Source organism: Taeniopygia guttata, chromosome 7 (assembly GCF_048771995.1).
Source record: "Taeniopygia guttata chromosome 7, bTaeGut7.mat, whole genome shotgun sequence".
NCBI classification, from domain to species: domain Eukaryota; kingdom Metazoa; phylum Chordata; class Aves; order Passeriformes; family Estrildidae; genus Taeniopygia; species Taeniopygia guttata.
The window spans coordinates 3731454-3759075 of NC_133032.1; the positions used below are offsets into that span (position 1 = coordinate 3731454).

The 27622-nt window shown below is 47.0% G+C and overlaps 1 long non-coding RNA gene across 2 annotated transcripts; it reads right to left on the bottom strand.

Annotated features, from left to right (window-relative positions):
* Nucleotides 1-2232: 2232 nt before the first annotated feature.
* Nucleotides 2233-10641, bottom strand: LOC115495896 (uncharacterized). Of its 2 annotated transcripts, none has more exons than XR_012056929.1 (3): nt 10311-10641; nt 9351-9433; nt 2233-2367 (listed from the first exon to the last, which is right to left on the bottom strand). It is a non-coding gene; the product is annotated as an uncharacterized lncRNA (long non-coding RNA). The 2 variants fall into 2 exon arrangements; XR_003961222.4 differs by having other exon boundaries at nt 10330-10640.
* Between the last annotated feature and the right edge of the window lie 16981 nt (nt 10642-27622).

The window sequence follows — 27622 nt, forward strand, 5'->3', positions numbered from 1 at the left end:
GCTGCCCAAGATCCTCATCCTGAGCTCTGCTGGGCACCCCAGGGCCTTGTCCTGCTCCTCTGCTGGCTTCCCCCAGCAGGACCAGCCCCTGGAGCAGGAGGTGCCCCTCAGGAAAGGATGCTGCTGCTGGAGGAGGTGCAGGAGAGCTGAAGGCAGCAGAGGGTATTCCCTGAAGGTGTTACCCAGGACTTGAGCTGGGAACCCGAAACATTTGTCCTTCTCTCATAAAACCAAAGGACACTCAGAGGTGGAAGGGAACCACAAGGACCACAGAGGCCAGTTCTTCCCCCTGCACCCCCAAGAATTCCATTCCGTGTCCCTGTCCTGAGATGCAGCAGGGAGCAGGTGCAGTCCCTCTTCCATCACCACCTTCCCAGTTCCCCCAGTTCCTCCCCAGCCTTTGGCCTAGCCTCAAGAGGTCACCCTGCAGAGCTGTGGCTCATCTCCATGGACAGCAGTCCCCAGGCCCCTCCCTGAGCCCCCAGTGCTGGGATGGAGAGCCCTGTCCTGTCATGACAGGGGGAGTCAGGCGGGTCCCCCTTCCCGCTCCCTTTTCCCTGCTCATTTTCCCACTCCCCCCTTCCCCACGAGTCACAATTCCCAGAGGGGATGATCCTCCTGTGCTGGCCCCTTCTCCAGGAGGAGACACGGGGGGCTTGTGCCTCACCCCTGCTCTCCAGGGCCAGGGAGTGCCTCAAAACCCCCTTCTTCTTCCAGAGCCATGATGGATAAGAGAACTTCCTGCTTCCCTCTCACCTGCCCACATCCATCCTGCCTCTAATTTCCCCCTTTTTAATCCTCAGTGGTGTTTTTATCCCACTTGGCAAAGACCAGAGGGGTTGGCTGGTGGATGCCTGGGGGAAGCCAGGAATGTGGGGTTGGGATTTGCAGGGCACAACAAACCCACTTGGCAACTCCTCCATCACCCCCCTCCTGATCTGGAGCCATGAAAAGCAACTTCCTGTCAATAAACAGGAACAAAAGCTTGGAAGCGTCTTCAAAGTGATGAGTTATGTCGAAAATATGTTTCAGGGCACTTTGAATGTTCCTGCAAACTGGAGGGAAGTGATTGTTCCTGATGCTTTGGCATTGGAGGGGATTTTATAAATACCCAGGTCTGCGTGAGTTCCTTTTGCCGTGGGAAAAAGACACATGGAGGGAGAGGAAGAGGAGGGGAGGAAGGCCTAAGAGGGGAAAGAAATTGAAAAACAGCTCCAAAATCTGGGGAATGGGATTAATTTTAAAAAGCAGGTGTGAGGTGGATTTGTTTCTGGGGGAGGGTCTTCTCCCCACACCTAGCCTTGGTGGGGCTGAGGGAGGAAGGGAGGAAGGGAGGAAGGGAGGAAGGGAGGAAGGGAGGAAGGGAGGAAGGGAGGAAGGGAGGAAGGGAGGAAGGGAGGAAGGGAGGAAGGGAGGAAGGGAGGAAGGGAGGAAGGGAGGAAGGGAGGAAGGGAGGAAGGGAGGAAGGGAGGAAGGAAGGAAGGAAGGAAGGAAGGAAGGAAGGAAGGAAGGAAGGAAGGAAGGAAGGAAGGAAGGAAGGAAGGAAGGAAGGAAGGAAGGAAGGAAGGAAGGAAGGAAGGAAGGAAGGAAGGAAGGAAGGAAGGAAGGAAGGAAGGAAGGAAGGAAGGAAGGATATGGTTCCCATTGGTTTCCCCAAGTGAAAACATGCTAGAACCTCAGCCAGCTGTGCTTTTGTTATTTTAATGAGAAATTCTGTAATTAGTGGCAAAAAATAAAAAGAAGTCACACTGGAAGTGAAGGAAAACCCCTCTCTCCCCTCTCCAGCCTGTGACAGACACATCAAAGGGATGCGGCGGTTTTTTGGTGTTTTTTACAAACAGATATTACTTGACAGGCTGGGATGTTCCTTAATCTGTTTGCTTGAGGGAACGAAAGAGAAATATCAAAACAACAAAACAGCAAAACAAAAAAGCAACCAAATAAAAATGACAGGTTTTTTTACTTAAGGAGTCCTTGTCTCCTCACCTGTGATTCATTTGTCAGCAGTTAAACATCATTACAACATTAACATCCAATCTCAGGGCAGAAGAGCTGGGCTTTGTACAGCCATAAAGTACAGGACATCAAACTGCACTTTATGGAGTTGGGGCTGCTCAGGAGTGACCCCTTCTAAACTTTTACAGTTCTCTGCATTCTTCTGATTATGGTAAAGATTTATTTGAACTCTGATATATGTGTGTATTAAAAGAGAAAAAAAAATAGAGGAAAGAATGAAAGGAAGGAAGGAGTGTTTTATTAAAAACATTTCATCCAGGTTCTCTAAGAGAAGAAACAACAGCAAGAGGTTTTCAACTGGTGGCTTTGATTCACCTCCTGAAGTGGTCACGGCTGGATTTACTTGGGTTCCTGTTCAGAAATAAACACATAGGCTTGCATTACACCCCGTTGGTGCTCCGTGTCCCCAAGCCTGCCTGACATCCCATTGCACAACCCCTGGCAAGCTGGAGCACCACGGAAAGGCCTGGGCAGGGTTTGTTTCCCTTTTGCCGGAGGAGGAGAGACGCCTTGGTGGGCGAGTGCTGACTGACTCCCTCTCTCACCTCCTCCTCTTCCTCCTCCCTGCTTGTCTTTCCCTGCAGCACCCCTTGGCACTGCTGGTGAAGGAGTTTAGTAATTCCCTCAGAAAACAGACCCTGAAAATCTGATTTAACCTCTCAGCTCACTGCAGAGAACACGGGGCTGATCACTGCCTGCTGCTCTGCAGCCACAGCAGGGATGAGAAAGGCATTGAGGGAGTGCTGCAAGCAGAACTGGGAAGTCATGAAAGAGGAAAACATCCCAGGTTTTCTTCCTCTTTTCCAGGATTGCCCTTGTGCTGCTGTCATGCCTGGCTTGGCTCAGAGGGCTGCACTTCAGCACTTGGCCTGCGGACCTGTGGAGCAGGGAAATGTCCCAGTGCTGTGGGACCCTGCTTCCCCTGTATGGAATATCATCTGCTAGGCAGCACTATTCCATAAAAATGGGGGCCTTTCCTGGCTGTAAATAATGGGATTTTACACACTCACTCACAGAAACACTCCTGCAATTGATGTCTGCACATACAAGGGTTTTTGCAGAAATGCAAGATTGGAATGGAATGGAATGGAATGGAATGGAATGGAATGGAATGGAATGGAATGGAATGGAATGGGATGGAATGGGATGGAATGGAATGGGATGGAATGGAATGGGATGGAATGGAATGGAATGGAATGGAATGGAATGGAATGGAATGGAATGGAATGGAATGGAATGGAATGGAATGGTTCAGTATCTGCTCCAGTCCTGGTTCAGGTATGGCAGGATCTCAGCCTCATGATGCCCAAGGGTGTCCATCCATCATGTTGCTCCCTATGCTGTTGTTTTGGAAAACACCCTCTGAGCAAGGAGCTTGATTTAGGGACAGATAGAAAAGCCATCAACCCCAGGAAGCCCCCAGATCAGAGCAATGGGCTTTTTGGAGGTTGTACACAGTGGAGAAGTGCTGATGATGCAGATTTTTCCAAGGAAACTTGCCACTTCACAGAGTTGCTGTTTCCCATGGGAAAGAAATGTGCTGAAAACTTGCAGTATTCTTCTTTTATGTCTTTTTTTCTTCTCCCTATTTTATTTTGATGGGTTGAGGGGAGACAAACCTGAAATGAAACACTTCATTTTGGTCAGTTTAAGCTGATGGGGCAATATTTCATTCTTTTGATTGGATGGGTTTCAAATAAATTCAGAATATGCTCCAGCTTTGCTCAGGGAAAGTGCAGCTCTATCTCTTCTCCTTTATTGTGGATCTGCTCTTGGGAGTACCTCGATGCCCAGGAGGCAAAGAGCAACTTTTGTCTGGCCAAGCCCATGGGAATGACATTGATCCAAGGGCATGGTTGCATATTCCAAAGAGCAGGGAGGTTGAAAGCAGACCTGATAATCCGTAATTCCTCTCCAGAGATACATGAAGGAGAATGAGAAAGAGAGAAACTCCCTGGAGATCCTTGTCCCAAGCCCCTCCCTGCTGCCAGCATTCAGCAAAGCACACATGGTAATTAATTTAACATAAAGACCTGAAAATGAGTATTTTGCAATAGTTTCAGCTCCTGTTCAGGTTTCCAGCATTTCAAATCATCTTTATGTCACATCAGTTCAAACATATATAGAGAAAATTGTGGGTCTTTTACGTGACAATTGTCCTGAAACCTCATTTGGAATTTCAAGTTGTCTGAGCCTTCCTTCCCTCCAGCTGAAGTGTGTGGCTGAGATAGGAAGACAAAGAAAAACTGGAATGAGCCATCAGTTGCTGATGATTTCATGCTGAACAGCTCAGTGATCACTGCTGGGCTTTTGGTTTTATTTTTCCTGTTTGTTGGCCAGCTCCCTCCAAATTTCTCTGGTTGTTTTCTCCAAAATGGTTCTGTTTTCCTCAGTAAAATTTAAAGTACAGATCAAACAGAGCAGGTTGTGTTGTTTTTCTGTTCACATTTCTTAGAAAAAAAACCCTAAACTGGTGTGTTTTGAAATGGTATTATCTTATCCTAAAAGTGCTGTAATCCAATCTATTATCAAAAGCAGCATTCTCCTGGGGTTTTGGGAGGTTTTTTTGCAGTCCAAATGCTGCAAATGATGCTGGCTAATGCAAAACAAAATAACAAAATATGGAGCCATGAGGTTTAACTGGGACAGACTGGGGAATGTGGCCCTGTTTTGTCCAGGATTCCTGGCCATTTCTGCAGCTCCTGCAAGGTTCAGTGCAATTGCAGAGTGGAAAATCTGATTTTCCTGCAGGAGGATCCCTGATACTCTTTCTGTATGCATTCACAGAGCTTCTGTGCTGGCATGGGTGTCAGAGAGGGAACTGGAGACATGAATCTCCCCTGGATGTTTTACTCTATGAATTTGCTGGGAGGAATGCAGGAATTGCTGTCCCACAGCAGGTAAGAGATGCTCATGTACTTTGCAATAAACCCCCCAAAGACACAGCAAACCTGGTCTGAGCATTTGCTCTTGTCTGAACTTTGGCAAATGCTCCTGCAAACCTGCTCCAAGTGCAGAGTAACCTCTGTGAGGGAAGATTTATTGCTCTGGACCCAAACCAGGCAGCATTTCATCGATTTGGAGCCCCACACTCCGGGCTGGCTGAGCTGTTAGGTCCTGATGTTCAATCCACGGGCTGGAAGGGACCTCCAGGTGTCATCTGCTCTGCCCTCCCTGCTTCAGGTCCCAGGTGTGGTTTCTCCAGAGGTTTCTCCTCAGGCTGGAGTCCCCCTCCTTCCTTCTGAGACTCCTGGACAGCCCTTTCCTCTCTTCCTGTAATGTTCTTACCATTTATGCAACAAAGAAGTCCCAAACTCCAGAGGTTTTTGTGTATTTACTGTAAGCTGGATGGGAGCCCTGATGACTCTGATGCATTGAAAAGATCAGGGGAAACAAGGAATAACAGGATCCGTTGCCATAACAGAGGATGATCCAACATCTTCAGACCTAAAAATAGTTTCTCCCTGTTAACATCTCTGTGGGAAGGAAGGACTCCAGGAAGGAAGGGAAGGAAGGCAGGGAGGGAAGGAAGAGGAAGAGGAGGAAGAGGAGGAAGAGGAGGAAGGGAGGAAGGGAGGAAGGGAGGAAGGGAGGAAGGGAGGAAGGGAGGAAGGGAGGAAGGGAGGAAGGGAGGAAGGGAGGAAGGGAGGAAGGGAGGAAGGGAGGAAGGGAGGAAGGGAGGAAGGAGGAAGGAAGGAAGGAAGGAAGGAAGGAAGGAAGGAAGGAAGGAAGGAAGGAAGGAAGGAAGGAAGGAAGGAAGGAAGGAAGGAAGGAAGGAAGGAAGGAAGGAAGGAAGGAAGGAAGGAAGGAAGGAAGGAAGGAAGGAAGGAAGGAAGGAAGGAAGGAAGGAAGGAAGGAAGGAAGGAAGGAAGGAAGGAAGGAAGGAAGGAAGGAAGGAAGGAAGGAAGGAAGGAAGGAAGGAAGGAAGCTATAGGGAGCAGAGTTTTGCTCCAAGTGCCAGCTGGAGCAGGCAGTTAAATATCTGGAATGGATGAGATATGGCAAGACCCAGCTCCACCCTTGGCTTTGCCCCATGCTCCTCACACGGCAATGGACTGATCCTTTCTGTTAGATTTCCTTCTCTTCCTCCCTTAAACATCCGAGGGAAAAGACTATTCCCAAAATGTTCTTCCAAAGGCTGGAGTTACTCCAGTCTTGCTGGTCTTGGAAGCAGAAGTCCAAGGAAACACTTTTGAAGACCTCTGACCCCCCAACCTGTCTGGCCTCATGCTCTATGCAGCAATAACCACCAGTCGTTCTCAATAGCTGGAAAAGAGCTGGAAATTCCCTCACAGAATTTCCCAGTAAAACCAAGGATAACCCCAAGCTGTTGTGCCGTGTTTCTGCTCTGCAGCCAGAATTTGGTTGTTTTCCCATTTTTGTCCCCTCTGACAAAACACACCAAGTTTTGGAGGAAGAGGAGAACTCGATGGATGAAAGGTCTCCTCAAATCCCCAATTTTGGAAAAGGGCTGCTTTGTTCTGAGCCTCTCCAGGGATGGTCTGGCTAGGCGTGCCTCAGAAGGTGTGCCTTCTGGTGTGCCATGCCAGAGATCCTATCAGAAATCCCAGAAACTGGCTGCCAAGACCTGAATGACTTCCACTTCTCCCCTGGGCAGCAGGATGCTAATTGCCCTCTCCTGATGATGTCTGCAGGCTGTGGAGCTTATGGGGGGCAGCTCTGGAAGAAGCCACAGCTCATCCCTTTGCTTTAACATGGAACTGAGGAGATTTGGGAGTTTTATACAACCCAAACTAGAGCACACAGGGCAGGACTGAGGTCTCTGCCCACTTCTTTTGGATATATCTGCTAAAGATCTCATCAATTCCCTTCCTGAAGTTCATACAACAGCATAGCCAAAGCAAAATCATGGAAAGTACAATTTATTTGGAGAAAAAGGCCTCTGGATCTGCAGCTGCTATAAACTCACAGGAGACTTTTTTTTTTTTTTTTAACAATAAGTGGGAAAGTCTCATTAATTTTGCCTGCCAGTTTCTGAGCTTTTGGGGTATTCCAGCATCTGCCTCTCTGAAGATTAGAAACCCTGTTTCTGTGAAGGCTGGGATCCTTTCCCAGCAATAAAAAACAGAGGTTATTTTTAGTGGAGGGCTGAACTTAGCAGGGTCACGAGAAAATGGGAGAAAGACGGGAAATATTGGTTAAACCGTCATTATGGGAAACTCCTGGGAGATGAACCTGCACTTATTCCCGAGGTCTGCCTATCCCTGGTCTCCATAGGTTTCAGTTCCATGGATTTCATGTCTGTGTGGAGCTGGGCAGGATTACCTTGTCCTTGGACGTGCCCTTTGTGAGAAAGGATCATTGGGAAGATCAAGGAATCACCAGCCACTGCTGCTCTGTCCCCTTCCTCTCCTTGCAAAAGACTCCCAGACTTCTCCAATCTCCTTCCAAGAGGAAGTTGATGAGTGCTAAATAGATTTGTGGAAGAGAAGAGCACTCCAAATGCTCTGATATTGCTGTTTCTGCTCATCCACCATGTTTTCAGCATTTTAAACAGGAGGAGTCCTATTACAAAGCTGAAAATTCGGCTTTTTCTTTGGGAAGGATACTTTGATTTCACTGTTTTGCATCAAAATCCCTATGGAATTCTTGCTCTGTCGAGTTAAAGGGCCATGATAAACTGCAAATGGCAGAGCTGGAGAGCAAACAGGGGAACTCCTGGTTCCCTTTGCTTTAGCAGGACCTTGAAAGCATTTCCTGGCACACTCTCCCCAGCAGACCCTTGGGCACCTGCAGGTGCTGATTGCCACACCCTGAAGGCCCTGAGAGGCACGCTCTGGCCGCAGCTGCTGAGGCTGGGAGATCCACATCCCCTCTTCCAGTGGCACCAGGCTGGCACAGTGACACAGGAGTAACCACTTGGGTAGGCACTGGCAGAGGTCACAGCTCATCCACAACTTCCCAGGGTTTGGCTCCGAGGTGGAAGCTTGCTAAAAACCATGGGCTTTGCCAGGAAACAGCTGCCTTCGTTCATTCTCTCTCTGTTTATTGAGCTCTTTTCCCAGGCATCTCCTCTTGACAGCTGTAACAATGGGAATCTGCCTCTGGATCACTGTTAACACCGAGGGTGTCCCAGCATGGGTGGGAATTGGGGTGGTTTGAGTTTCCTTTGATGAAATTTAAGGCGGTGCTGTTGGATAACATTGACCTGTAGTGTGCTCAGGTGTGAATCTCCTGGTTTGGAAGCACAGGGAACACCTCCACTGAGCAATGGACCTGGATATTCCAGGCAGGCACTGCCAGGCTGGAATATAACCCAGGGAAGCAGAGGGATGTTGTGGGGTCTTAACTTCTTTTTGCCAGGGTCGGGATTGAATGTGTGAGATGGAATTTCCTGTTGGGACTCAGATGTTTCTTAGTTCTTATCTCTGTTAAAGTCTCACAGGCTGTGAGTTCTGCAGCACTTTACTCCAACAAACTAAAAATGGAGCCCTGTCTCTCTCTCTACAAGGTCTTTTAAGGATCAACTGTCCAATTAAGAAATGACACCTCAATTATTTTTACTTTTAACCCAATAACCAACCACCCGTACTCACAATGTGGACTTCTTTATGCAATTACACAAAACCACCCAAAGCCATGGAGAAGATGGTGAAGAAGAAGGACCAGCCTCCACTCCAAAACCTCCATCTTGCTTTATATGTATTACTATATTCCAAACGCTTAAACTCTGAGTTTCCCACCCCGACATATTACATACTTCTATTCAAACTCCACACTCACATTCCCAGTTCTGTCATTCCATTTTGGAAGCCTTCTCCATGGCCTCAGGTCAAATACAGAGTTCTCTTGGGGGTCCGTGCCTGGCAGCACAGCAAGTCCAAAACTCTCAGTAACCAGGGTTCCAACAGCATGTCTAATTGGGGTGTTCATGAACTACTCCATGGCTGCCCCAGTGGTTTGAGTCTGTGTTGGTTGTGGCTTCTCTCGTTGGAGCTCGATGGTGTGGAACCACCCCCGCGTCCCTCCAGGAGAGCCTGGCTGACCCCTCTACCCCTGCTGGGAACCCCATGGGGCTCCTGCAAAGCCAGGAAACCTCTGCCACCACCACAGACAAATCACATCCATGTCTGTCCACGGCTCTTTCCAGAACCCTTGGATTCCACTTGCAAATAAAAAAAAAAAAAAAAAAAAAAAAAAACACCACCAAAAAACAAAACAAATCAAAAAATCCAGTTTGGGTTGTTTAGTAACACCAGAAAACCCTCAACGTACTGATGAGTGGGAGTGAGTCCTCCAGGACCAGATATGGATATTGGGAATGCTCCATGGTGGAAGCAATTACCCCATTGCAACAGGCTTTTCCCACTTACCTTCAAAGCCAAGTTGGGCTCCAATTGTATCCGTCGCTGTGGCATGGAATAATGTCTGCTTGGGAAAGCCGGGCAATAGTTGGCTGAAGAAAAGAAAAATATCTTTCAGATATTTTATAATCCAAAAAACATGGTCTCCAATGAGCTTTTTCCAAGCACATTAGTGCTACAGCCATTAATAATCATAGGGCTCAAAGAAGGAAAAAAAAAAAAAAAATCAGCTGGAAGAGAGTTGAAAGGGAAACCTATTAAAATAAAAAAAGCAATTTCCAAAAAATATATACAGCTTCATTTCCAATTTTTTCTGTGGTTTTTTTTTTTTTGGGGGGGGGGGGGGGGGATTTTCTTCCTTTTTTTTTTTTTTTGAGTTATTTTTTGCTGTAGCTAAAACTTTCAGTGACCTAATAGTCCTTTAAAAAGCCAGCTGCAAGAAATAAAATGGGGCTGTTTTGTTCCTCTTGCATTGTTCCAAACAGCAGGACCCATTCCTCCTTGTCCTGATTGAATGCTTCCCAGTGTGTATAGACAAGTTACCACCACTGCTGAGCAGCCAGGAGATACCAGGGCTCACCCCAGGAGCTGGGAAGGTCCCTTATCTGTCCTCCTCCCCATGATGAGTCTCTCCAAACCCAAGACTTGGGCTAAAACCCAGATTATGAGATTCCTAAAAATATCTCCTGCATTGTTCATTTTTAGGTTGTGCTGGGGTCATATTTTCCATGTTTTTGGCAGTGGGAAGCCGAGATTCCTGCAGGAGAACACAACTTCCCGAGCAGGGATTTAGAGGGCAGCACCCAGCCCCCCGTGCTTGGTGGCCACAGAGCAGAAAGTCACAGGATGAGCTGTTCCATCCTGCCCCAGCCCCGCACATTCCTGCAGCCTGGGACAGCTTTCCCTCCTTCCAGGGAGGCTCCAAGTGCAGGTACCTGGCCCAGTGCTCCAGATGTTCCCAATATTTACCCTTTGTGAGATGTTTCACCTCAGTTTCCGCCGCTTTGTCCAACTCTCACTTCACAGCCGCTCCTTGGCGTGGCAATTCCTTGGCCTTGGAATGTCTCTGACCAGGATGAAGTGCTGGTCCAGTCCTCTTCTTCCTGCCAAAGGTTGTTAGCACATCCATGCCACAGCTCATAGCTCATCTCCAGTCACGCCCTTGGATCCCAGAAATCCTGAGTGCTAAGGACAGGAAGGCTCTTGCTGGCAATCCCGAGAGCACTTGAGGCAGTAGGAGTGCTTCCCAAATAAAAAAATAACAGGGATAATAATAGCCCTTATCCCTGCATCCCCCCTCTGAAGCACCAGGACTTGGCCAGAGCCTGTCTGTCGATTACAATCTATTTCTGTCCTGTGCAGAGGGATCTGGCTGGGATTCCTGGGATTGGGCTGCTTGCATGACTCATTCCCAGCTGATTGCTCCATGGCTTCAGCCAGGTGCTCCTGGGACTCAGTGTCCTCATCTGGTGTCCATAAAGAATTGATGCTTCAGGGGCAGGAGGGAGAAATGGAAGGGTGGTGAGGAGCACATCCCTCAGAGTTCTCTGCCCAGAAATCATCCTGTGTGAAGGCACAGAGGTATTTCAAGAGGTAAGGACAGGAAAGACAGGGATGAAAGTGTGGGTTGCTGATACACTGAGGGAAAGATGGAGTCACAAAGACTGAGGGATCCACCTCAAAGATCCATAAGATTCCTTCAGGGATTTCTTGTGGACCCAATCTCAAGGATGCCCAAGATTTCTTGAGCGATTTCTTGTGGACCCACCTCAAGGATCCTCCAGATGCCTTGAGGGATTTTTTTGTGGATTCAGTCTCAGGAATCCACAAGATTCCTTGAGGGATTTCTTGTGGACCCAAGAGCCAGAGGAAGGATGGGATGGAGGAACGACATCCATGGCAATGTCTGGATGATGAGCTTGTCTCTAGAGTTGCAGGATTCACTATGGAAGGCACGGATGCAGTTCAAAGCTGTTCCTTTCCTCAGGAAGCACAGGACTGAGCAGTAGGGCCTTTATCAGCCCTAAGTATGATCCCTGAGGAATGTCCAGGAGCAAAGGCCTGCATCAGTGTCCATGAGGCCCCTGTATGTCCATGTTCACCATGTCCACCTTCCAGAGGCATCACTAACATCCATGGGCTCGTCTCCAGAGCAGAAATGCTGGTTCCTGCTGCCTTGGTCATTTGGCCCTGGAAGAGCAGATCCAAGAGTATAAAAAGGGAGGGAAAAATCCCTTTAACATGTAAGGGGTGAGAGCTCCAGCCCAGGACCCTCCCTCGGGGGGACCAAAGGGGTGAGGAGGGATATTCCCCCCATCAAGCACGATGGCAGTAGCATCTCAGTCCCACTGGTGTCCAACACGCCGTGTTTTCCAGCACAGCCTGGAGCAGAGGGCTTGGAAATGCAGCCCAGGGCAGACTGGCTCCAGCAGCATCCCAAAACCGGCAGTGTTTTCCAGATTCTGTGGTAATTACCAGCTCATGGACAGCCATCAGCAGGACTTTGCAAGAAACGAGTCCTGGACAATCCTTCCAGCTGTTGTTATCCCATAGGTGGTGGGTGGCACTATTGCGCAGGAGATGGAAAATGGGGAAACCTTCTCTGGCACCCCTTCAAACCCAGCTCCTTTCATTTCTTTCTTCCACACAAAATAGATGCTGCAGATGACAAACACCAGCTGAGCAGGGAAGGCAGGGGGATGGAGGGGAAGCACGATCCCAAAAAACAAATGGTGGTGTTGGTGTGCAAAAGGCAAAACTGAAGGTGAACGGAGACCACGGTGCAGAGCTCCGGGCAGGCAGGGGAATGAAATGTGGTCCTAATTACTTGCTAACTATCCCACATTTCACAAGTCATTTTAATGGCCCAAATGGATTCCTTTCAAGCTGGGAGCTAGTGCTGGAGCGATAGGGATAGAGTTCTCTCGCAGGGGGATGTGGTGCCAGAAGCCCTCTCTGAGAGGAAGATTGTTATCTGGAATGACATTAATACATCCTGTTATTCCCTCACGCCAGATCATGTGCCGGGAAGGGACCGTGCTGTTAAAATGTCAGCATTCAGGCAGCATCTCGGCACAGTAGCTGGTGCTGAGGGGTCAGGCAGGCAGCCCTGGGAGTAATCCCTATTGCCCTGGGCAAATCCAGACCCTCCCCACGAGTTGGATGCTCCATTGGTGCTCCATCCACGTGTGCTGTGCTTCCAGGTGATCTGGAGAAGGGATGGGTGGCACTGAATGCTGGTTTGGTCCAGGTTTTTTTTTTCCTCTAGTGTAATTCCTCTGTACCCATTGAAATATTGCTTCATGGATAATGGCAGCTCTCACAGGAGATCACTGCTGCTTTTCCATAGCTTCTGGACACCTCACGGTAATTGGAAACAAGCTATGGAAAGCTCAATGGCAGCTGCTGAAACTCACCACATGCCTTCAAAAAACAGAATATTTTTCCTTCCACTTCCCCTTGAATTTTATTGGAGTTCAAATTGGGAGTTGTGAAATTGTGTGGATGTTCTCCCAACTTCACCTGCCTAATGAATGCCACTGCTCTGATCTTGTGGCTGGGCTGCTGAGGAAATAATCAGAAAAGGGAAAGGAAACATCATCTTCAGGTTTTCTTAACTGTGGAAAGAAACCTCCACAACAAAACAAAACAATTCCCTCATTTATTATGCAGAGCACTGGTGTATGGGGAAGCAATTAAAGGTGTGATGGTCTCTACTGCTCAGTTCCATGGCTGCTCTTCAGAAAAATTTGGGATTTTGGGTTTTTTTCCAAGCAGGACACCAAATTTTTTAGTCCCTGTCATTGCCTTAGTTTCTCACAAGCAAATTCATGCCTGGTGCAACCTCAGGGTTGCAGCAGGGAAGGATGTGGCCCCTGGAAGGCTCCAGGACAGATGTTCCAGTGCCATAAGTGGGAGAACAAGCCTGGTTCCCCACTGGAAGGTCATTCCATAAAGCCAAGGGCTCTGTTCTCTGCTCTGATGTGAGTACCAGACACACTGTCAGTGCAGATGACTTCATATCCCCCTCCCCACTCCCCTCTCCTGCTTTTCCACTCTATCTCCTCGGCCTGGCTTGGCTTGTGTCTCCCAGTGCCGTTTGTCCGGAGCTGGATGAGCTCATGGATGTTGGGAAGGAGCTGTGCTGACACCCCTGCCTGGGCAGCACAGCCCAGCACGTGCTGAATCCATCCCTTCCCCGAGCAGCAGCTTTGAACACATCACATTTTAAGCTTTACACTGAATTTCCAAGCCTAAAAGGCGACGTGGAAGGAGATGCACCAAATCTTTCTGCATCATGGAATGGTTTGGGTTGGAAGTGACCTTTAAAGTCCATGAAGCCACAAGCAGGGACCCCTTCAATTAGGTTTTTTTAATGCCTCATTTTCCTTGCCCATAAGTGGGATATATCAGCATATTTTCAGTCCCAACCTGCCTAACACAGGAGGTTTAGAGCAGGGCCCGTGTCGCCGTTCTGAGCATGCTGCTCTGCGCTGGGCCTTGGCCGGGCTCATTTCCACCCCCTGCTCACTGGAGTGATTATCCGAGATAAATCTGGGATATGTTGGGACCCAGCTGACAGGGAACTTGCCTGGGCCCTATTGAGGGAGTTTGTTGTTTCATTTGGGTTTCCTCATCCGTTCCTGAGCTCTGGCTGTCAACACTCTGCAGAGGGATGGAGGCAGCTCTTGGCTAGGGAATAACAACTTCATTTAGGAGTGGAAACCTGCTTAATTTTGGGAAGTGCTACCCTGGCTCTTCTCAGGGACACAGGTTTATATAAAATGACAGTCCATCCCACACTGCACCATCTCCATGACGCCCTGCAGCTGTGCCAAAGTGCTCCCCTCTTCCCAAACCCCACGGCAGCAGCTTTTCCACCCAGGGCAGCAGCATTTACTGCAGCCAAGGAGAAGCACCACATACCCAGCCCATCTTCTTTCAGCCCTCACACTTCCCATGGAACTCCTGTCTCACCCTGGGGATGAGATGTGTCTCCCACCACCTTCCAGAGCTTCAAGCCAAGGCTGTCTCCCTTCCTCACGAGCTTCATCAGGGAATCATCAAGATCAGAGAGCTCTCCCAGTGGCCAACTTTGAACTCCCAAGTGGAAAACTCAATAAAATCATGTGTTCCTCACTGGATGTGCAGACAAAATCCATGTTGAATCAAATTTCCCCTCAGGACCCTGCCTAGCAAAGGGATCATTTCTGGGGCGTTCAAGGACATCCCAATTAAACAAAATGGATTCTTGACCAGCTTGGAGCCAAAGTCGGGTGGACAAGTTTGAGTCAGATTTCTCTGCACAAGATAAGGTTCAATTTTCTGAAAATATACTCTCAGATTCCAGACCAAGGAGAGGAAAGCTCTGATTCATTTGCCAAAGATTTCTTGCAAAACTACCAAGGAAGTGGATGTGCAGTAAACCAGATGTCCTCTGCAGAACTCATGCGTGTAAGGGATTCCCAATCCAAATTAAATTGAGATGTTCTCCAAAAGCCCAACCAAAGTGATGGAAAAGGTACCACAAGATGCAACTCAACAGGGTGTTCAACTTCCAGGCTGAATTGCTCCTGTCCAAGACCAGGGGCTCTTTGCTGAGGGTTCATAAATGCTAATCTGCAAAAAAAATTTAAAGATTAATGTCGGATTTGTGGATTTTTGGGAGGCTGTGATGGAAATGATTGCTAGGCCGCAGAGAAGACTGAGCAGAAAACAGCCTTCCAGCCTCTGATGTTATTTTTGGGAGCAAAAAAGTAAACAACAGCAAAAAAATATCATATTCTGATGTGATGTCAATGTCAAGTTGAATTAAAATTTGACCCAAACCACCAGCTGAAATCTGCAGGGGAAAAAATCTTCTTTCATATAAATTCTGTTGCTTCATCTAATTTTTTTTTAAACATAATCTCCAGTAAAAATAAAATTATCTCACATTCTAAAGACATCAAGGAATAATTATTTTCAAAATTATTTTTAAAATTAAATTTTAAATTAAAAATTGAACTTCTCAGCAATTTGGAAGCAGTAAATGCCAGGTGTCCAGAGCCCCTCTTTAAAAATCTTCCATGGAAAACAGTTTAATTTTCAACAAATCTATTAAGAACAAGCTGACAATGCTTCCTGGACAAGAAAAGAATAAGTATTTCTTCAATATTTCTCAATCTGCGATCTGTTTTCCTGCTACTCCATCAGCTGTTTGCCAGCCTCCAAGGGGTTGAGAGGTGCTGGAGAGGATGACCTGCTGAGGAGGACACAGCTTAACCCCTTTTTGGGACCAGGTCTCTGCTGGAAACTCCGGTCTCCCGTTTTCCCTGTTTTTGCACTTTGACTAATTTAGGTGCTTTTCTCACCACAGCCCCGGGAAGGTTGATTGACTGTTGGGAAGTGTTACAGTTTTGTAAAGCTTTATCAGATGCATCCTTGGTTTCTCTGGCATCATCCCGGCTGGCCACAGGTGTCCAGCTCATGCCATGTCTGGAAGCACCGGTGGCAGAGAAGGGCAGGCCAGGAGCATCCTCCAGATGTTCAAAGCCTGCTGATTAGCATTTTTAACGGCAATCTCTCAATCCCAGTCTCTCTCTTCTCTCCACCCCTCTCACTCAGTTACAATGATTCTGGAAACCTGGATCAATTACTCCCAGATTTCAAGTGCTGGCATCTCTCCTTGTGCAGCTGTGAGCACAGCATTTAATCTCCTCACTCTTTTAGGTTAAAGTGGTTGTTATATTCTGTGTTTCAGCTTCATGCCTGGCCTCAAGCTCTGAACCTGCAGTGCCCTGATTTCCAAGAGCATCCTGCTCGATCCTTGTGCTTGGCTCATTCCTCTGCAATGGGCAGGACCAAAACTTTGGAGTGCAGCACACTCAAAGTTCAATACTGTACCTAAACCTTACAAATTTGTGGAGTTATTTTGCCCCTCTGGTTTCAAGCTATTGGAGTTGAGTGGGAAATTCCCTTCAGAGTAAAACCTGTTTCCTGAGAGTGAAAAAAACACATTTGCCCAGCTTGAGGATTAAACTTTCACATTTTTGTGACAAATGGGAGTCCAAAAAGCTGAGCTGTCTGGACACCCATGGGAGAGCTAAGTCATGAACCCTATCCCTCTCCAGGAAGGGATCTTATCCAGGATTTACCTGATCAGGTAGGTCCTCAAATAGTCAAGGACTCACTTGGGAAAGGCCCCTTTGAATTTGTGTGAATTGTATCAAAGTGAGGTGCTGAAGGATTTTCCAGTGTTGGCTGCAGGAGGGAGACACCCAAATACCCCTTTCATGCTCAAAAGTGTTTTCCCAGGCTGAGACACCACAGGAAAACACAAGTTGTGGGTTTGCCTTTTCTTTTCAACTAATAATTAATCACTTTCCCAGGCATTAAAATCTCCAGCTTGGCTGGAGGGAGAGAACAAGATCCTTTTGGCAGGAGGTGCAAATCAGCGGAGCCCTGCGTGAAAATAAAGTGCTGATGTTTTAGGGAAAGAAGTCCCTGTTTTCCTGAGCTGCTTCACTGCCATGGGGTGCTGTGCTCTGCCACAGAGCCAGCCTTGGACAAGCCAAGATCAGGGAACCATGGAATGGTTTGGGTTGGAAGGGACCTTAAAGCCTATTCCACCCCCTTGCCATGGGCAGGGACACCTTCCACTATCCCAGGTGGCTCCAAGCCCCACTGTCCAACCTGGCCTGGAACACTTACAGATGTCTTGGTAGCTCCTGCCAGAGGCTGGTGGAGGGGAAGCAGCACATCCTGGAAGCAACAGAGGTACCTGGTGTGGGGTTTGTGGTTGGGATTTGGAAGCTGCTCCTGGCTCTGGCTGGTGTGGTTGGAGACTTTGCAACCCCAATAGGTGCCAGATGCAGAGCAGGGGATGGATGCTCCTCTCTTGGTGCCTCTGGTAGAGCTGGTGAGCAGCCCCTTCCTTCATGCTTTGAAGCCTAAAATTTGGGAAAGAGGGGCCATTTCTCTTACCCTCACTTTCCTGAAGGTGTCCCATTGCAGGGGGGTTGGAACAAGATGATTTTTAAGGTCCCATCCAACCCAAACCATCCTATGGGTCTTGCTAGCCTGGTTTGAGCATGGAGATGATTTTCCATCATGGGGGGGATTCCTTCAGCTACTTCTTTTTTTGATTATAATTGTTTTTAGATTGGTCCCAAATTGCCAGGTTGATTAATTGCTGGTGGAATGGAAAAAAAAAAAAAAAAAAAAAAAAGAAATCCTGCAAATTTGAGAAGCCACAGGAGGATTTGTGCATGGAGGGGAGGAAAGGTGATCCATGCTGCAAAGCTAAGGAGCAGAATTTGTCCTGCAAATAATGTGGGTTGGTTTTTTTGGGTTTTTTTTGTTTTTGGTTTTTTTTTAAGTGTAAGTGCTGGAGCTGTGAGAGCTTGAGGGGAAAACAGGGAAAATTGGATTCATGGCGAAGTCAGCCACAGCACAGAACCAGAGTGAGCTGTGGGGGAGAACCATGGAAAACCCCCAAAGTTTCAGATGGAAGGGAAGATATCTGAGGAAGAGATGGGCGGAAAGACTGGAAAATAGAGAAAACAGCAGTTTAGAAATTGTGAATGACACCTTGGAGGGGATCATGGGAGCTCACAGGCTTGGCTGCAGAGAGGAAAAGGTCAGCAGGTAGCAGTGGATGTTATGGATTTTATATATATACACACACACATATGTGCCCTGACTGTGGCACATCCACAGTCCCACCCAGCCAATGTACTTGGGAAGGGGGAGCAGTTTTTAGGAGAAACACCAAGAAGGACCCTTCCCCAAAGTCATGGCACATATTTAATCCCCCAGTCTACAGCCAAAATCTACAAAACTCCTTAAAAACTATGGGAAAATAATGAAGCTGGAGTGATCAAATTTTTCTTCACTAGCCTTTCCCTCATTTTCCTGATCTTGGCAAAAAACTCCAAAAACAGGATAACTGGCCTTTCGTAGAAATAACTTCTCCAGATGGAGATGGATGTGCTGTGCAAGGATGGTTGGCTGAGCTGGTGGCATGAAGAGTCAATCCAAAGGATGGGGCTGTAAAAAGGGAGGTTTTTCCTTGTCCAGGGCTCAGCTGGAAGAGATTCATTGATGCTGCCATGCAGGGGATTGGAGAAAGGGCTGTTTATGGCCAAGCCTTGATCCAAGGGTGGTCTGGGATGGTGGGTCTGGGACAATTCTCTCCTACAGGCAATGTGTGAGCAGCTCTGGATGTCCAAGCCATAATTTTGGCATTACAGCAAGGGCTGGATCTGTTCAGGCTGGATCCCAACACCCCAGAAGCTCTGTCCAGGTCAGGAAGAGCTGACACCTTTCAGACATGGAGCAGAAGGGCTGGTTTAGTCCTAGGAAAGAAACCAATGTGCCGAGAAAATACCACCGTGAATCCCCGTGAAAGGCGCCTCAAAATCCATGTCAACAAACACACGGAATTCCTCTTGGAAATGCATCCCGGCCGGACAGGTCTGGATCCCATAACTATAAAGGTGTTTTATTTCCTGGAATTCTGACATCAAAGGGGGGATTTTCAAGACAAATAGCTGCTATTTTCATTCCTCTGGAGAAATCATATGATGTGATTGACAATTAAGATCAGAAAAAGGTTTGATGGGCAAAAGATCAGGAAATAAATCTCGCCACACCACCAAATCCAGGGCTGTTATCAAAAGCTATTCCTCCCTGCTCAGCACTATGAGGATCACAGGAATGTGGGACCTAATTTAGGGGTATTTTTTTTGTAACACTTACAGAGGATTGGGGGAATTTGGCTTAGTATTACCTGCTCCAAAGCTCCCTGAGTGCTTGAGTGAAGGAGCAGATATTGAGCCAGATTCCCAAATGATGGCACAACAAAGACATGAGATTGGAGGATACCCTCTAGACATTTTAACTCTTTGGGGGCAAGAGTTTTTTCCGCATATCAGCACCTCCTTCCATCTAGATTCCTCAGTGGATGGAAGAACTGCTACACCACGGGGAAAAAAGAACAATTTAAGACTTCATTGGTAAGTGGCACTGACTAACATTTTGGGGAAATGTGGTTGAAACTGTGAAAGCTCAGGGATGGCAGGAATGAGGTGGGTGATAACCACCATAGCCATCCCAAAAGTCCAGGAGAGTAAGCAGGCCAAGGAGTCTACATCTGAGCCCTGTCTCCACCATTCTCTGGCCACCAGGGGCTGGATTTGACATCAAGTGACCTTTTCCTCCAAAGAGAGAATGTTTTATTTCCTGAGATCATTGCATTTTCGTGTCACAGCCACACAGGCCAGGCTTCTCTGGTAACAGGCAGAGGCATGTGGTTTGATTTCCCTGGGAAAGCCCCATGGTGTGCAGGAGGACAGCTTGGGATGTGGGGCTGGTTCTCCCCCGAGGAAACCAACAGATGGTGCTGAGTCTGGAAGTGTGGAAAAGAGTCCAGCCATGGGGACATGGAGCCAAAGGGTCCCAGAATGGTTTGGGCTGGAGGAGACCTCAAAGCCCATCCAGTCCCACCCCTGCCATGGGCAGAGACACCCCCCACTGTCCCAGGCTGCTCCAAACCCCAGTGTCCAACCTGGCCTTGGGCACTTCCAGGGATCCAGGGGCAGCCACAGCTGCTCTGGGCACCCTGTGCCAGGGCCTGCCCACCCTCCCAGGGAACAATTCCTTCCCAGTATCCCATCCATCCCTGCCCTCTGGCAGTGGGAAGCCATTCCCTGTGTCCTGTCCCTCCATGCCTTGGCCCCAGTCCCTCTCCAGCTCTCCTGGAGCCCTTAAGGCCCTGGAAGGGGCTCTGAGCTCTTCCTGGAGCCTTCTCTGCTTCAGGTGTACATTCCCAGCTCTCCCAGCCTGGCTCCAAGGCAGAGATAGTCCTTTAAGGAGGGAGACAGATAAAACAATCAGAAAGGAGCTGACAAATCCTTCCTGTCCTGCATCATCCTTCCTACCCTTTCTGGGATTGGGACAGAGTTGGATAAAACTGCTTTCAGGTGGATGGCTCTGCCACCAACAGAACAAGCAGATGACTTTCATTTTTCCCAATTTTTTTTTAAACATTATTTTCTTCCCCCCCTCACACCGAAAAAGCTATCCAAAGACAGCATTGTTATTTCCCCATTGCTCCAACCCGAATCCAGGAAAGCACCTTAAGCACATGATTAACTCCTGGAATGTGAGTTGTCCCCGCTCCTCTTTGGCAAAGCACTTAAGCACAGGCCTAATTTGGAATTGGTTCTTGAGCACTGCTGAAACGTAAGCTGGTGTTTGAGTGCTCTGCTGGATGGCAGCCAGGGCCCTCAGCACCTCCGAGGGCTCAGCTCCTCCCAGGGAGATGCCAGGATCCAGGAAAGCAGTTAACTCTCTGGATTTGTTGAAGTTTCAGGTGTAATGGGGTATAAAGTTTTAGCCTGTGAAGCCTGAAGTGAGCAAAGTGAACAAATGCCAGCCAGAGCTGGTAAAACAATGAAAAAAAAGTACCCTTATTGCATTCCATCTTTTCTTTCTGAAATATCAGCGATATTTAACTTTTTTAGAAACGTCAACAGCTCTCTGCATGAGTTTTAAAGTGGCCAAGCTTATTCAAAAAGCCAAAGTGTGTCAAGATCTTGAAATTCCCAGATTTTTACCCATCCAAAGGAAAATGACCACTTTTACAAGCTTTTTATGGAGTCAACATGTAGAGAAGACAGATTGTAAATGTTTTTAAAGAAATTATGGATGTGCTTGTGCATAGGCAGGTTCACACACATAAATATATACATAAATGCACATATATTCCTTTTCTCATAAATCCTAGACACTCTTTGAATCAGGGATGCAACTTTGCAAGGGCCTGGAAGGGAGAAGGAACTGCAGGCAGCACTTCAAAACATGGCCCTGCTTTTGAGGCTTCCCAACCATCCTATATCAGAGCATGCACTGAATATCCCAAATTTTCAGCTGGGTTTCAAGCTCAGGTGGTTTGTGAAGCATCCAACAAGTCCCGGGCTGAGAACTGGATGTTGCCCATCTGAGCACACTTGTCAGTTGAATTTTTATGGAAGGGAGAGAAATCCCACATTTTGAAGGGGAAGGAAAAAATAATAAAAAAAGAAGAAGCAGAGGTTTTTGGGTCTGGTTCTCTTTAAAACATGGCAGCTGTTTGAAAGCTGCCTACAAATTCAAAATGTTCGGAGCTGGTATTGGGAGCTCCAACCTGGTGTTAACAGGAAGAGAGGAATGGATCTCATGACCGCAGATGTTGCTGTGAGGGCTGACGGGGAGCTCAGAGCCCTTGCGTGGATGTAACACACTTGTAAATTATGTTTAGGGTCTTTTCCAGGCTTTTATCCATGCAGAATAGCTGCCTGCCATTCCCTTGGTGGGATGAAAGGGTTTCTGCAAGCCCAGCAGCAGAGCTGAGGTGCTGGTGATGATGGGAAGAGGGTTGGCTCCTCCCTAAGTTTGGGCTGCACTTTAATCCCAGCATTTTTCCCTCCAAATCAAAACAAACACAATGAATTCAGGTGAAATGAAACTTCTGGTTTATTTAATTCTGGCCTATTTTGGATGCTTTCCCGATCCAAGCTGCTTTTAAAAACAAAAATAATGGCAATGAATGGATATTAACGGCAAAATAAAACGCTTGAAAGTTTTCCAAGTGAAACCTTTTCATTTTTAACATGTCAGAGTGAAGCATTTTGACACCTAAGAAAATTTAAACAGGTATTTTTCTCCTTAAAATGCACTGTCTTGCCAAGCCCTTAATTCAGCATGTTATTCTGCCCTCCCCAAAATGCATTTTTTGGGGCGGTGTAAAAGAAAAGGAAAGAAGGAAAGGGAAAGGGAAAGGGAAAGGGAAAGGGAAAGGGAAAGGGAAAGGGAAAGGGAAAGGGAAAGGGAAAGGGAAAGGGAAAGGGAAAGGGAAAGGGAAAGGGAAAGGGAAAAGGAAAGAAGGAAAGGGAAAGGGAAAGGGAAAGGGAAAGGGAAAGGGAAAGGGAAAGGGAAAGGGAAAGGGAAAGGGCATCAGTCCTTGTGCACCTCACAGCCCTTCTCTTTTGAGACTTGCTTTGCAAGAGAGCAGAAAAGGTTAATGGAAATAGCAAAAGAATCTGAGCTATCATTTTTAAAATTGTATTTTATCAAGGTTGTTTTTCAGTTTTTTGAAGATTAGTGAAAAAGAAAGGATGGGTTTATATTCAGACCTGGGAAGATCAGTGGGTCACATCCTGTTCTCCCACAAATTACTTGAGTTCCCAAGAGTGTGCCATATCCCTGTCGGATGATGACATTTCCCTCTTGTGAGGAATATTTAGCTGGGGGCAGCCTCTCCAGAGGATTAAAATGTGTGTGCCTTAGGCTAGGTCTCCAGCATGGTCCATCTCCCCCTGCATCAGAACAAGGCCACAGAAGTTTTGCCAAGGATTTTATGTCCAATGGAAGGGTTGATTTTTTTTTTCTTTCTTTCTTTCTTTTTTTTTTTTTTTTTTTTTAATTACAATAACAATATTCAGTTCTGGATATTCAGAACATTTTGCAAAAGTTTTGCAAAACTTACCCTGAGCAATTCAGCTGAAAAATATTTTTTAAAAGTCTTAGGGTTTCTCCTGATCCATGCCCTGAAATAAAACACTGTGGGTTTCCCACATAAAACTACCTGTGCAGTTTTTATCCTTACTTTACTTTGCTTTGGGTTTGGAGCATGATTTCCACTTGCTCAGAACTGCAAGGCAATGCTTCTCTCCTAAGCTTATCCAAAATAGTTCCCTCTTCCTGGAATTGCTATATTTTTGTTGGTTTGATAGAAAAAAATGTAAAATCAATCTGATATGACTTGAATTAATGACTTTTGGGATTGTTAATAGATCTGGGATCATTAATTTGGACGAATCTGCCAAGGTGCAGTGAAGGGAACAGGGTATGGGAGAGCAGATGAGAACATCTGCCGAGCACTACTATTGCTTCAGAAAAAGAAAGATTGCAACTTCCCTGGAAGAGTTCCTGGCCTGGGTGATGCTTGGAAAATTGAGGAGGAGCTGGTTTGTCTTAAAGTCACTGAAATCTGCAACTCACTGAAAAAAAATCTCATTGTAAATGCATTAAAAAAGGGTTTAAGGGCTCAGAAAAAACTTCTCAGTTAACTATAAATGATAATAATGAAATACCACACTTTTTTCACCTCAGTAAGAAATCCTGAATGTTTTCGGAGTAGTTTTCATCCCTAAACCAGGTCATGGCTGCTCAGGGTCTAGCTTTATTTTTTGATATTACTGTGCTGTTGATTAAAATCACTTAAAATGAAGCAGGGGAGTGGGGGGGGGGGGGGGTGGGAACGACCAAATAAACAACAGAAAACCCTTTGATTTTAAATTGAACTTCTCCTGGACAAGTCAAAATCTCCCATTCTCATATTTCCCATACAAGGAAAGCACTGACTTATAGACCAAGTTTCCTGAATAGATTTTTTAAAATTTTAATTAAGCTGTAACAAACTATCATTTAAAGAAGCAACACCCAGAATGTGATACACAGATTTAAATCAAAGTTCGGATTTCATAGCCATGACCATGGCACACAGCAGCACTGGGATTGTCTCCAGAAAACACTTCCTTGGAGTCATTTCTGCACATCTCTGCTCTCCTGAGATTTCTGTTGGATATTAGGAAAGGTTGTTTCCCAGAAAGGTTGGTCAGGCATTGGAACAGGCTGTGGTGGAGCCATCATCCCTGGAAGTGTCCAAGAAACGGGTGGATGTGGCACCTGAGGACATGGGTTAGTGGTGGCCTTGGCAGTGCTAAGTTAAGGGTTGGACTTGATGATCTTGGAGATCTTTTCCAACCTTAATAATTCCACAATTCCTTCTTTTTACCTCGCTCCTCATCCTCCTTGTCCTTCTCCTTGTCCTCCTTGTACTCTGAAGGAGAAGGAGGAGAAGGGGAAGGGGAAGGGGAAGTGGAAGGGGAAGGGGCAGGGGAAGGGGAAGGGGAAGGGGAAGGAGAAGGAGAAGGGGAAAACAAGAAGGTCCTTGCTTTGAAGGACAATGTGAGTTGTTTGAATCAGCCGTATTTTAAAGGTTTTATTTCATTCTAGTAGTTAAGGACCACAGGCTCTGTAAATCACTCTTTGACTTGTAACACTTTATATGGCTATTTATAGTATCAGCGTCAGGTTTTGGGGTAATTCTTTTTTCCTGGTATATTCCCAGCTCTTCTCCTGGGCAGCCATTTCCCCTTCCTGGCTCATATTGAATGAACATTTTTTACAATGCTTCTTTCATCTGATTTTTAAAAATGCTTTGATCAAAATCTCCCTTCTGAGAACTGAATGTGGTTTGAATCACCAAGCTCTGGCTCTTGCTAATAAAAGGACTGAACTGACTTACAATGACTTTGTTGGTGTTTGTGTGATCCAAAAAGGAATCACTGGGAATATACATGCAAGTACCAGAGGCCCCTTAGTGCTTATTTTGTGTGAATTCTTTTTCCACACTTTATTTTTTCCCCTCTATTTTAGTTTTTTTTTTCTTTTTTTATTTTCTTTTAGAGTTTTAATGGAGTCATCCGAGAAGCTTTTCTTGGTTTTATTCTCAAAGAATACAAATTTATCTGACTCCTGCTCTCTTTTCTCGGTGGATATCCTGTGTGAAATGAAGATTTTTCACAGCAAATCTCTGCAGGAAAATCTGTTCTGTGAACACTCAGGTTTTGAAGCAGCTCCAGGTAACACACGATGATGCTAATGAGCGTTTCCATCTTTCAGCTCAGGAATACCCTTTTTCCTCACACCAAAACTTACATGGAAAAAGATGATTGCAAGGCCACGCTTGGGTGGTGGGATCATCCCAGGATGCCCTGATTCCCAGAGGAAAGAAAAAGTCAAGGAAGGTGTGTGTGCAATGTGAACCCCACCTGCCTCTCTCCAACACGCTCGGCCCCACGCGCATCAGCAGCAGGGCTGGAAACTGGGATCCAGAGTGCTCCAAGGCTCAGGACACTCTGCCTTCTGCTTTCTCAGGCTGAGGAAGTGCACGGGCAGCTGCTCTTCATTAAAAGCACTATTTTGGCTTGGTACAGGTAGCATGTTTTCACTCGGTAGCTCTGGCATTCAAATCTTATCTCGCAAAATAAGAATTTCAGGAGAGAAAAGGTCAGATGTCCGTTTGTGGATGTCCCGTGTTGGGGAACACACTGGAGCTGCATCCAGGCTGGCAGAGATCTTCCCTGTGTCCAGGAATTTCACCTGCAGCCTGGATTAGTTTGCTTCAAACCCTTCATGCCTCAGCCAAAGCTGAGTGTAGTCAGAAGCGTCCCTGATCTCGGACACTGTGGAAAACTCTTACTCACCTTCCAATCCTCATCTCAGCTTGTGCCTACCCCTTATTTGCACTTCTGCCTTTCCCAGAGCCACCCTTCATCCCTCCTCTACACTCTATCCCAGACCCAGACAAAGCAGTCTCTCTTGGAGTAGCCATGAGGGAAAAACAGTGATTTCCTGCCTTTTCGTCCCCTCTTCAGACACTGTGTACTCCATCCATCTCTACAGCTTCCCAACCCCTTGGTCCTGCCCTTGAACAATGCTGCAATTAACTGAGTGTGGGAATGACGATGCGGCTCATTTGAGGTTTTGTTTCCACTCAGACCAGAGTTAATCTCCCCTGTGACTTCCAACATTTCTCCTCCTGATGAATTGTTTATTTTCTGATTCTGGATGGTTTCTAAGAATAGCACTTTGGGTTCTGTACAAATTTGCTCTTGTGCTTTGATTCATTGCACTTAAAGTGGCTGTTGTCATTCTCCCAAGTGTTGGCACGCAGTATTTGACAATCTTCAATGGAGCAAATTCCTGGAATATAAGAACAAGGCCTCATGCTTTGATTGAATTTCCTTTTTTTCCTTTCTCTGCAGATGCAGAAATGGATGTTTATTTTTCATTAGCATTGCTGCAGGATTTTTGCAGGCGTGTTCCCTTCGCTTTTTGGGTTGGCTCCTTTTCCGGCCTTGGGTTTGCTGAGGCTCTCAGCTTTTGTTCTCTATGGATGTCATTCCAGCACTCCCGTCGGAAACACGGCCACGGCCTGCCTGTGTCATGTGGTTTCCACAGCAGGATGAGGTGGTGGAGCTGGGATAACTGGCTTGGGATGAGGCAGCAGACAACAACCCAAGGGCTGCAGTGGCTGCCTTGAAGGCAACTCCATGTGTGGGGTGAGGCCAATCCAAACATTCCAGCTGGTACCACCTGATGTGGAATTGTTTCTTCCTTATTTTGGGGTTTTGCCATTTTTAAGGCAAGTTCTCCTCATCTTTCTCCCCACCAGGACGCACTCGGGCTCCGGGGTAACGTCAGGTTCCTGCAAGTGCCTGAGATCCTCCTGGTGGCCTGGAGCTCCCAGCCAGCCCCCACCCACGCCCGTGGTGCCTTTGAACTGATTATAAATAGCTCGTGCTCCAATGTGCACCCCTGGCACTGGCGGGAAGTGCCTCAGATCCCGGCACAGCGGCCAGGCTCTGGTGTCACCCCTGCCATCCATCACTGCTTGGGCCCTTATGAAATCCAGAAGAGATCCTGACATGCGATTTTCCAGCTCTGTCACAGGGGGCTGGGAGATTTGGTGGTTTTTTTTTCCTTAGGAAAGCAGGCGAGTGAGTGAACTGGCAGAGCTCCTGCCACAAGGAATGAATTTGCACACACACTTTGATCCCTTTTATGATTTTTTTATTTGTGTTAGCCACATCCTCTTTGCTGCACCACTCAGCAAAAGATGCTTTAAATTAGATGGGGCTTGGAAAATGCTCTCCCCGTGGCTGCCTCCCCCCTTGCCTCGCCTGCCCCCGAGGCCTCAGATTGGTCTGGTAGCCAAAGCCTTGCCTAACATGAAGCTGGCACCAGCCAAAAGGCGGATAAATAAACGTCCAAGAATCTTGTTTGTCATATTTAATCCATCACATTTCCCAAACAGCCTGCTCCAAAAATGCTGCAGCAGTGTTTACATCATCCTGATTGAAGGCTACATCCGTGCATGTAAATGCCCTTGCTGGATGTAGCTCCAGTTTCACACAAAGGCAGCCCCAACCAGAGGAAAAAAAGTAATAAACCCCCTTTTACATTTCTTCCTTCTCCCATGCCTGCCCAATCCAACCACCCAGCATTTGCACACTCTATTTTATTATTTTTTTCCCCTTCCTTTTCTCAAGTTTTCTGGTGAGTGTTGCTCCATTCTATGATTTCCTGCTAAATGAGCAAGTGGAATTCACTTGGAGACCATGAGGAGAGGGTTGATCCCTGTGCCAGGGAAGGTGGCACATTGCGGGCACTCAGACAAGCAGCCTGGG